Here is a 12,014-nt window from a genome sequence, read left to right on the forward strand (position 1 = left end):
TCTGGATGATGACACGTCTCATGTGCCACTGGTAAACATTGAGGTTGATGAACGATTGAACTACATTGAGCAACGAGTAGAGATAGTTGAACGCAAGGAAAAGCAACTCCGTCACAAGGTTATACCCTTAGTGAAAGTGATATGGAAGCATCGCAAAGGATCAGACGCTACTTGGGAAGTTGAAGAAGACATGCACAAGTTTCACCCAGATTTGTTTTAGTAATGGTTAGGTTTTGGGGACGAAAACTCTTTAAGGAGGGAAGACTTGTAACATCCTAAACATTATAATAATAAATAAAGGAAATGATGTTCGTTTATTTAAATGTGTGTTGATATTTAGTTAGGATTAAATATAATAAAAAAGTATGGATTTGGGTGGGGAAAGATGGAATACGGGATGGGAAGGGCCATAGGTCCATGGGTTTAAAAGAGTATAAATACTTCTTAAACCTCCCTAAAACCCTAAATCCCTCATTCTCATCTCCTAGCCTCCCTACACACTCTAAAAACACATACACCACCCTATATCACGGCCGCGACCTAGTGGAAAGATCCAAGACCGAAACCAAGCTTGGATTTTGATTGATCTTGATTATACAAGCTAGATACGACTCGTGAGAGCATAATAAAGCTAAACTGTAGCCTAGAAACGTCAAAAGGTATGTTCTTTGCATATAAAAGTTATGTTTTTATGAACGGTTTGCCCTAAAACTTAACCCTAGAGCGAATCGGGTTTAAATGTATCATAAAAATACAAACTTGATGTTTAAAATGGACTTAATGAACTCGTTAGTAAAAACGGTTCACTTAGAAACCCTAGATCTAGCTTAAAAGCTTTTAAAACTAATAAAGGTTCAAACTTTATGATACCCGAACTAGATCTTGGGCAAAGGAGGTGACAGAAACGTTTAAGGGTAATATGGTACGAAGTTAGGAGAATGGATGATAGCCGATGGCTTGAAAAACGATAATAATGGACAAAAAAGTAACAGCTCATTCGAATACAATTGAGATTTCGCATATAACTGGGATTTTGCATACAATTGAGAATTCGCATACAATTGAGATTTTGCATACAATTGAGAATTCGCATACAATTGAGATTTCGCATAAAATTGAGAATTCGCATACAACTGAGATTTTTGCATACAATTGAGATTTTGCATACAATTGAGATTTCGCATAGCATACAATTGAGATTTCGCATACAATTGAGAATTCGCTTACGATTCACATTTCGCATACAATTGAGATTTCGCATACAATTGAGATTTTGCATACAATTGAAAATTAGCATACAATTGGGAATTCGTGTACAATTGAGAATTTGCATACAATTGAGAATTTGCATGCAATTAGGATTTCGCATACAATTGAGATTTCGCATACAATTGAGATTTTGCATACAACTGAAAATTAGCATACAATTGAGAATTTGCATACAATTGAGAATTTGCATACAATTGGGAATTAGCATACAATTGGGGATTCGCATACAATCCCCTTGTGCATAAAAGTGTTTTACTGGAATACAAGTTATAGGTCTAATCGAACAAGGGAAGAAAAGAAAAGGAATACAAAGGGTTCGAATACAAAAGTATACGAATACAACTGTATTCAAATACAAGAGTACTCGAATACACGTATTCGAATACTAGAGGGTTTGAATGCGATGTGTTTGAATACAATGTAATCTAACGAATAGGCAAGACTTAACCGTTTCTATTAAAACCCAAATAATGTGATTAGGACCAGTATTGATACACGTATTAATGTACAGTTAGCCGAGCCCAGTTAAAGAGAGGAATAACAATTAACGGAGAACGTAACATAATCCAAATGAGTTTCTAGCCCCATTTCCTTGTTACGTTTTCGGGGTTGTGTGCACACTCAATGTGAATGTTAATACACTTACCTTAAATGGTAATTGTATGTCTTAATGATGAATGTGATAGTTATGTTTATATTATGAATGAATGTTTGACAATACGTGAACGGTCTTCGGATATTGCACGTATTGTTAAGGAAGGTATAGTATAGTAAGTATAAAATGAGTATGTGAAAGAAAGTATGTATGAATATTGCATGTATGATATTATGAAAAGTATGTATGAATGTTATAATGATAATAACAAAGACAGGTAGTGTATGGTGGTATGGTATGAAAGGAACCGGGCTCTAATAATACTCGAGGCAAGAGGGAACCAAACCCAAAAAATATTCGAGGCAAGAGGGAACCGAGCCCTAACAATACTCGAGGCAGGAGGGAACCAAACCCTAATAATATTCGAGACAAGAGGGAACCGGGCCTTAAAAATACTCGAGGCAGTAGGAACCGGGCCCTAATAATACTCGAGGAAAGTAGGGCGTAATGTTCTTTAAAACGTAAGGTATGAAAATGAAAGAAAGAAAGTATGAAGGCAAGTAAGTGTATAATGAAAGAATGTATGAAAGTATAATGTATGAACGAAAGTATGTATTTATGAATGTGTTATATGTTGTATGATTAACTAGAACTCACTCAGCGTAGTTGACTTTTAGTATGCACGCAGGTGAGAAGAACGAGGCAGCTAGCTTGAGCGTGGCACATGGCAGAGGAATAAGAGGCTGGCATATGAAGACTCAAGATATTTTTATGTTTATTGATGTTTAATTTGAAAGACAAGAATGCTTGTTTACGACAAGTTATGAAATGCTATGAATGTTTAATGCAAATTTTTATATTCCGCGAAAGTTTTAATTAACTCTAATATTTAGAACTGTGTTTATGAGTAAATCCAACGTCCAATGTAGGGCACCGGTAACGGGACCTTACACTAAATTAGTCTTGTGCACCAATAATTCAAATCGCCACGCTTGCTCGTTTATTTTTCTTTTGTCCTGATCATGTTATGTTCGTTTAATATGAATTTGTCTCAATTTATGACCTTACACTCTCCCCTATGATGCTACTAAAACCTTCAGTTTGAACAACAACTTTTGCGTCCAATGCTCTTGCAATCTCCTTTTTTTATTGCATCATCCAACTTTGAACTATAGATACTCCATATGCTTTCATTGCAGGGAATAATCTTGAAAGAATAATCAACTTTGATACAAAGATCAATCAAATATATTTTTGAAAACATTTAATCAAGTTATTAAATTTTATACAACTTGAATTTTTTGCTTTCGTGAGCTAAGCATCTCACCTCATCTCCATCATAATCATACACCCTAAATGGGTCCCAACATCATCAATATCATGACGAGTTCCATAACAGCATACACCGGATTCACATATGCACGATTAACATGATGATGCGTTTATATCACATAATTCATCAATACTAATGCCTAATGCATGGGAGTCTGCCCACCAAACCAACGCAACAAGCGATCGGTTGGTCCTACAAACAAAAGTTCACATAAAGCACAACCTATCGGGTAAGAAAACCTTATCGAGCTGCGCATCAGCCCTTTGTGTGCGTGTTTAAACTAATTGTTCAAGTTGATCCATGCTTCATAATGGTGAGAGTTTCTTGCCACTTTGTTACTTAGCAATAGACGATTAAACACAAATAATTAACCCAAATGTTAGTTGTATTCATGTTTATTATCATCTTTAATTATATATTAATTTAATTTATTGATTTTTTTATTATTGCAATGGGTCCATCGTCATGAATCGATTTCGACGGGGTGGATGCAGCGACGTAGGTGGTGGTTATCGAGAAACAAAAACGGATCTTCTTTTGAGAGCATGTTCAAATAACGATGATGATAAAAGCTTTTCTTCTTTAATGATACCAATGTAGATGGTACTCTCTCCACTAACATAATGCAATGTGTTGGATCTTCGTAGTTAAGTGAGACAATTTATTGTTACATTTCTATAATTTTAATCTTTTAGTGTGTTATGAGAGATATTTTGTTTGTATTTCTGGTACTACATAAACTTTTGGAATTCAAGTCAATTGTATTTCTGTTATGAGAGAGATTTTTAATTTAAACATTCAATTGTTCCACATAAATTTTCAAATATTTCACAAATTTAACCAAATTGACAGGGTAGTTAAGCAGGGGCCGTGAATTTGTATGAAGCATAAGAAAAGGCAGACCAACCCCAACTATGGTGGATAAGTTGTGCTTTGGAGTCCGCACCCGCAGCACCCATGGCAACATGCAATGGGTAGAAATGGTCGGGCGTTGGATGTGACAAGATTCCATGTGGAGCCTTCTCCTTGTAGTTGTTTACATCATCATACCTCCCATCAATTAGAGCCTCTTTGAGCCATGTATCAAACTCTTCGGCCCAAGGTTGCACCGCAGGTTGCACCACAGTGGCTTTCTGAAACATTTTGAGGTTGTGGGTGGTGCCACCTGAACCCACAATGAGCACCCCTTCGTCTTTAAGGGTGCCAACGCCTTACCCATATTGTAATGGTAAGTGGCGTCTTTATCTGTTTGAATGGATAGTTGACAAACTGGAATATCAGCCTCTGGATACATTAGCAACAGTGGGGACCATGCACCATGGTCAAGCCCCCGATTCTTCTCCTCATCGACCCTCTTGAACCCGGTAGACATTAACAGTTCCTTGACTCTCTTTGCCAGTTTTGGAGCTCCTGGAGCTGGATACTTGAGCTGGTATATTTTAAAATAAACAATGTTATCCTATTACCAAATTAAATAGGGGTGTCAATATTTTGACATGGCACAAAACATAGACATGAAAATAATCAGGTATTAGATTGACATATCTAACTTATTTAAATGACAGGTTGTGTTTGGGTTGGACTGTTTAACTAGTTTATTTAATCATGTCTACTAACCAACTAGTTAACTAAATAGGTCGACACGCTAACCCGTTTACCCATTTTTTCACAATCCACCAACCCAGTTAACACGCGTACAAGTTGATTATTACCCGTCAAACTGCTAGCACGTTTAGATAAATAAGCTAAATGGGTTTTTAAGTGTGTGCATGGTTCATGTTCTTTACACAAATGAAGATATCGGTGTAGTGTTTGGGTTGAACAATTCTACCTGGTACATAGCTTCAGGGAAACCATCGAAATCGTATATGGTATCAGAAGGGCCGCCAGAGACTACGTTGACGGTGGGATATGAAGTCTCCCAGTGACCGGAGATGAGAAGAATGGAAGAAGGACGATGATGGCATTCCGTTTGTTGGAAGGATTGGAGGAAGTGTCTCAAGGGGATACACATTTCTTCGATGATCAAAGAAGGAGGTCCATGTGATATGTAAAATGTGTCTTTAATCTTCTTCATCGCCATGAATATGATGAGTTGATTACCAGAACAAATGAAACTGATCATGAAAGTCAAATAATTAGGAGGATTATAAAAAAATGGAAGGTTCTTTCAGGTGTACCTACTATCCCAATACTTCCAATCAGAATTGCTTACTTCAAATCTTTTTATTGTTTTTAATATTTGGATCATATCTTTTATTATTGTTATTTTAATTAATCCAAAATCTATCTAATATTAGAATATGTAAAAAGCAAGTTAACAAGTCATCTAGAAGATGAAAGAAAAAAAAGTATCTACAAGTTAGGTGATGACATGAGAAGCATATTGAGTCGCTTAATTAAATTAACTTCAACTTTTGACATTTTACAAACCAAGTAAAAGACATTTAATATTTTAAACTCAACTCTAGATCAATATTTGGTCCATTTCGCAATGCGTTTTCTTTCTATCTAACAATCTAACCAACACAAAACAGAGTCGAGCTCGAGCTCAAGTTTTTATCTTGAGTTAAGATCCAGGTTGAGCTAAGTCAGGTCGGTTTAAAAGAAAAGCCAAGATCAAGCTTGATCTAGCACGTCTTCTAAATAACCCTATAGGTTAATGTTGTCTTTAGACAAATGTTAAAAAACATATTTTTTACAACTATTAGTTTTAAATGAAAAGTACATTGACAATCATATATTAAATTAATAATGAGATAAAAGTATGGTTCGGTTAAGTTGATCGATATGTTATTCATATTATTGTAATTGTTCTTCAATTTAATTCATATGTATATGTAGTTGGCAGTTATTAAGCGACACAGGTAATTGATTTAAAGTTGGTTTGGAGCTCACTTATTTTATGGAGCAGTATAATTACGATTCAAGATGATCAAACTTCCAAGTGATAGACCCTTTGAGCGATTCATTTCAATTTTCTTCATGTGAGGGAGTTTTCAAAGGCACATAATTACCGTTTGAAATCTGTAATGGCAAAGTTCGTGAGAGCTACAAGACCAACCTGGGGTCATGATAAAACCCATTTTGTGCATATGATAATCAATTGTACATTATCGGAAATCCCATTAATAGGAATCTTCTTGAATGAGGGATGAACTGTTGTTACAGATTGGGGCCAATCACAACTGTTTGTAGTTTTAGCAGCCATAAATCGTTACCTAGCAAAGCTTGTCCAGAAGACAGTCTTGGGACAAAGCCCAAATATCCATGTGACAAATCGCGCGGGTCATACAATGCACATGGGTAACCTGTATACCACATTTTAGACCCCGACGGCAACAACTGAGTTTCAAAATTAGAGCTTCGAGCCAATATAACCTCTGCTGCGAAGGTAGTTGTGGATGGCTGGAGTCATGGTGGATTTAATTGACTATAATAATAAGTACTTGAAGTTACAATCCAAATTCAGTTCAACTTGATACTTAACGTTAACCCGCCTGTAAATACTACGAAGCCAAAACAGAGACGTATAGCGAAAGAGAAAGTGTAGCCAGTTGTGGGGTTCGTTAGCATCCAGGTTGATTCGATTCTGGGGTATTTATATTTTGTTGATTTTTTTTCATGTTAAGGGGTAAAATAGTCTTTTTGTATAAGGGTGTTTGGGATTCCTTATTTTACATCCTTATAACTTTTTCCATAAGATAATAAGTTACAACTTTGTATTTTATTAACTTAACCTCTCAAAATAACACATGATACCAAACACCATTTAACATTTTCAAATGTTAATATGTCATAAGTTACTTAAAATAAGCAAATCCCCAACACCCCCTAAGTTGATGGAAGTTAAAACGCTAGTTAGTGAAAAGAACCAAATTTGTTACGGGTGGCAAAATAATGAGTACCAACATTTCTCTATAAAACAGCAAAACACGTTACGATTATAGTCAAGTAATAGTATCCATATATTTATGTAACATATTTGTGAAAATATTGATAATGATCTCATTGTATAGAGATAGGATTTGTTCCCATAAATTACGGGATTCGATTATTGTATATATAGAGTCGATTATCAATGAAATCAGGCAAGGAATTACAATCCTATATGGTATCAATAGCCTAACCTCCCCACCCCCCACCGTCGGCCCTACTCTCTCCCCCTCCTTCACGGCAGTTTACACCACCACCGATCTTGCAACCTTACACCCTCTACTCACCATCTCTCCATGGATTCAAAACTTCACCCCGGCGGTTACCGTATCCAACATACACCTCCTAATCCCCATCGTTCTTGAAAACGAAACCGGGCAATACACTTCCTGGTCCACCCTCTTCAAGATTCACTGTCGTGCATACCAAGTGTACGATCACCTTCTTCCTCGTGTCACAACATCTGCTTCCTCCTCCACCCCACCCCACCTGACGCTGCCAAACTGGCTGCAGCCTCAACCCCAGACGACCAATGGGATCGACTTGACGCCATAGTTCTCCAATGGATCTATGGCACCATCTCGTTGGACCTCATCAACACCATTCTTAAACCCGTCACCACCGCTCATGAAGCTTGGACAACTCTTGAAACCCTTTTTCAAGACAACAAATCGTCTCGTTCCATCTATCTCACCCAGAAATTGAATAACACCCGCCTTGAAAACTTTGACTCCATGGCCGCTTATTGCTGTGACACTCGTCAATTTCAGGTTAACTCCGTAATCCAAACTCCGCCAATTCAAACTTAAGATCACTAGAACTATAACGCACATCTCATTACATTTAAACTAGGGTTTTAAATGACGCTCGACAATCACTACACATGTAGTCTTTTGGGATTGCACTAAAACGCAAACGAGTTGACTCAAACCATTGGTGAACAAACGACAAATATCAAACGATAAATACTTGATAATTATGTGTTAACCTATATGTTACTTGATATGTATGTGAAATATTAAACGCAAGAGACAAGAGTTATTGTTTTACACTAGAGTTTGAACAACTAGAAGTAGAGGGACCATTGTGTAACATTATTAATATTAAATAATAACAAAACCCTAACCCCTACCCCTCCCCATAACCGATCGGCCTTCACCCCCTCTCCCTCTCCTTTGGCAGCCGTGAGCACACACACACATACATACAACCTTGTTTCAAGTTTTGTTGAAGAATTAAGGTGCTAGGAAGGTAATTAACAACTACTCTATGCATTTTATGTGTTTAATTTTAATATTGAATGGGTTAATCAAAACCCTAATTCTCGAAATTGATGATTAAGATGAGTTAGGGTTTGATTGCATGTTTGATGATGATTTGCTAGTGAATTGATAACTAGTTGTGTTACAATTGCTTGTTAATTACTTGTTCTTTGATTTTAAACTTTCAAGTAAAACCCTAACTATGTGTGTAACGTAAAATTGATATGCATGGTTGGTAAATCTTGTGTATAGAGTGTTATATGCATGGATTATGGTTCATAGATTGTTGTTATGTTGAGTTTTGATGTAAACTGGTACTGGACAGATTGTTAAATTGATGTTTAGACAACTGTAACTGGATGTTAATGTGGTAATTGGTCGAAATTATTAACACTACAGTGTACTAGGTTGAGTCTAGTTTCTAAAGAGTCCAAATTTGTAATTTTTGGACGTGTAAAAGTTAACTTTTATTATTTTACAAAACTGTAGTGCAAGTCTGAATTGTGAGGTCTGCTGTTAGGCTGTTTTGAAATTATCATATCTCATAAACTACAAGACCAAATGGGTTAGTTTCACTTCTGGAAGTTAAAATATTGAGTTAAGAATCTAACCCAATTGGTCTTGCATTAATAGAATTTACCATTTAACGGGAATAACAAATATCATTCTGTTGCGTACGATTTTGACTGCTGTGAGTTTACTGTAATGTTTTGGTCTTCGTGAGAAAACTATGTGGAATAAAAATAAAATAAAAATATTTCTGGAATCCTAACTCATGTGTGATTTTGTGACGATTTTTGGTGAATTAATTGATATGTTATGATCTGTTGAATAGAGTAATCTTTCAAGTATAAATCTGTCTTGATAAAACTAGCTGCTGAACTATGTGAAAATACATGAAACGTGTTTGTTAATAGATAATTGCCATGTTTTACTAAATTGCCCCTGCGGGGAGATAATTTACTAGTAATATACAATGTTAGTATTTGATTCTTAAGTAGTTGTATACACCTGTAACGTGTCACCAATGTGTTTGTCGAGTCACACATAATTCACAAACGAAACACGAAACGTATCTCATGCATAGGTATTATGTGCCAAGTCTAGAGACTCAACAGTAGCTTAAATACTTAGAGAATCTCATTTTTGTTTTAGAGCACTAGTGAGGATTTTCTTTTACGCGCATCTCTCGGATTTGTTTTTGAATTCTTCGCAAACAGTGAGTTTCACGTTCCCCTTTTACTCTTTTAAATGCTTTTTACTTGGGGGAGATAACATACTCCAAACACTTTAGATTTTGTTATTGGTTATATATCGCTTGTAAGGCTAAGTGGCAAACAAACCAACTAAAGTCCTTCATAACATCGAACCATTTAGTATTTATATAATAGCGAGTCACTTTTGAGTAGTACTACTGGTTTGACAAACCCCACCCAACCAGAAACTCGACTGTAGGTCGAGTGGGTGTAATCTTGGCTAACACATTACCATGGTCGTGGTTGACATGGTGGCAAGGCATATGATAAACAGTCAGCTTCGGTGTCGAACACTTAGTAATACTTGTTTTATAGGCTAGCTACCTATTGATATATAATTGACTTAACATTATCTTGTAACGCAAACGCAAACACTTAAACGTAAACGTTTTCCTTTATTTATATATGTGAACTCACCAACCTTGTGTTGACACTTTTAGTATGTTATTCTCAGGTAGCCGAGGCGGGCGCGCGGTATAGGGACATGCATTTCATTGAACACTATCGTTTTGAAAACTTGCTTTTTAAACTCTTATTAATTTGGTTTTAAGTCGTCCTGCGTGACGCAACACTTGGCTTATGATTTACGCATCCGCATTCATTAAACTTTAATATTTGTGGTTTAAAAACTTTGAATATGATGTTTGATTATAACTAATGATTCCGATCCTGTTAGTTCACACCCTCTGAAGGTAAAACTCCGTTAGTGGATTTTGAGGGTGTGACAATTGCCAAGAAGTTAAAGTTCTGGCCGATCAACTGGCCAACGTTGATGCTCCTCTAACCGAAGAAAAAGATGGTTCAACAGTTGGTTACTGGTCTGAACGAGCAGTATGAAGGTATTGCCACGCTCATCTCCAACCTCACACCACTGCCCTCGTTCCATGAAGCTCGGTCAAAACTCATGCGCGACTATGATCGAAAAACAAACATGGCCCAGCTTGCCTCACAAACCGCCGGTTCCGCACTCCATGCCACCACCGCCAAATTGGAGTCACCTCGCCCAGAACATCGAACCACCGAACCAACCTCTGACCGTGGAAGAGGCTATGGCCGAACAAGGGGACACGGTCGAAACAGTGGCCGGTCCTCTTCAGGGCGTGGACAAAATTTCTCGACTCCCATGCCGGGACACTGGGTTTTTCAGCCCGCTTGGGGTCAACCGCAACCATCGGCCTCATGGAGTAACCAACCCCCCTGCTCGTACCATCTACACCACGATCCACCACTAGTCAAGCTCCTAGGATTCTTGGACCGAGGCCAAACCAGGCTTATGCAGCCGGGTATACTCCAACCGACATCGAGCAGGCCCTCTACACCATGTCCCTCAATCCTCCCGACTCTCAATGGGCTATGGACAGTGGTGCCACAACTCACATGACTAATCAACCAGGTAACTTCTCGTCTTATTCTACTAATAGCACTAATCGTAATATAATCGTTGGAAATGGGTCGACCATACCCGTCGTTGGACAAGGTGATCGAACCCTAAAACCACCATTCCCACCCCTAAAATTAACCAATGTCCTATACGCACCCAACCTAATTCATAATCTATTGTCTATACATCGCCTAACTACAGATAATTGGATATCTATTAAATTTGATCCTTTTGGTTTTACTGTGAAGGATCTCAAGACGCGGACCCGTATCCTCAGATACAACAGTTCAGGTGATCTCTATCTTCTGATGCCACAAATGCTTACCAAAGTTAAATCTCACTCAGCAAATGTGGCGATTTCTCAAAAACTGTGGCATCAACGTCTTGGGCATCCGGGAACTCAACCTTTGCAAACCCTCAAAGAAATCCTCTTTTATTTCGTTTTCTAACTCGAATAATACTTTGTGTGAACCTTGTGTTTTGGGAAAACGCGTTAAGCTCCCGTTTAAAGATTCTTGTAATCGCACCTTTGCAGGTTACAGTGACCTTTGGACCTCCCCAGTTTTGATTTCCGGGGGTCACCGATATTATGTTTTGTTTATTGATGATTTTTCAGATTTCATATGGACTTTTCCAATTGCTAGAAAATCACAAGTTTATAACATATTCTGTAAATTTTATAACTTAATTCACACCCAATTTGAAAAACGAATTAAACAACTTCAATGTGACAATGGTAAGGAATACGTTAATAGTTCCTTCAACCAGTTTTTCGAACAAAACGGTATGATCTTCCGCCTCTCGTGCCCATACACGTCCTCCCAAAATGGGAGAGTGGAACGTAAAATTCGTACCATAAACAACATGGTTCGGACTCTCCTTGCCCAAGCCAATCTACCCATTACGTACTGGCATTACGCTCTCGAAACCGCTACTTATCTCCTAAACATCATACCCAACATACCCAACAAACTCAACAGCC

At 37.5% G+C, this 12,014-nt stretch overlaps 1 pseudogene across 1 annotated transcript; it reads right to left on the reverse strand.

Moving 5' to 3' along the window:
- Positions 1-3,986: 3,986 nt before the first annotated feature.
- Positions 3,987-5,304, reverse strand: LOC143616187 (extradiol ring-cleavage dioxygenase-like; annotated as a pseudogene). Its single transcript, XR_013150615.1, has 2 exons — positions 5,029-5,304; positions 3,987-4,626 (listed from the first exon to the last, which is right to left on the reverse strand). The product of XR_013150615.1 is annotated as an extradiol ring-cleavage dioxygenase-like (transcript).
- Between the last annotated feature and the right edge of the window lie 6,710 nt (positions 5,305-12,014).

Source organism: Bidens hawaiensis, unplaced genomic scaffold, assembly GCF_021521415.1.
Source record: "Bidens hawaiensis isolate Kalapana, Puna unplaced genomic scaffold, B.hawaiensis_p1.1 tig00046147_1, whole genome shotgun sequence".
Classification (NCBI taxonomy): domain Eukaryota; kingdom Viridiplantae; phylum Streptophyta; class Magnoliopsida; order Asterales; family Asteraceae; genus Bidens; species Bidens hawaiensis.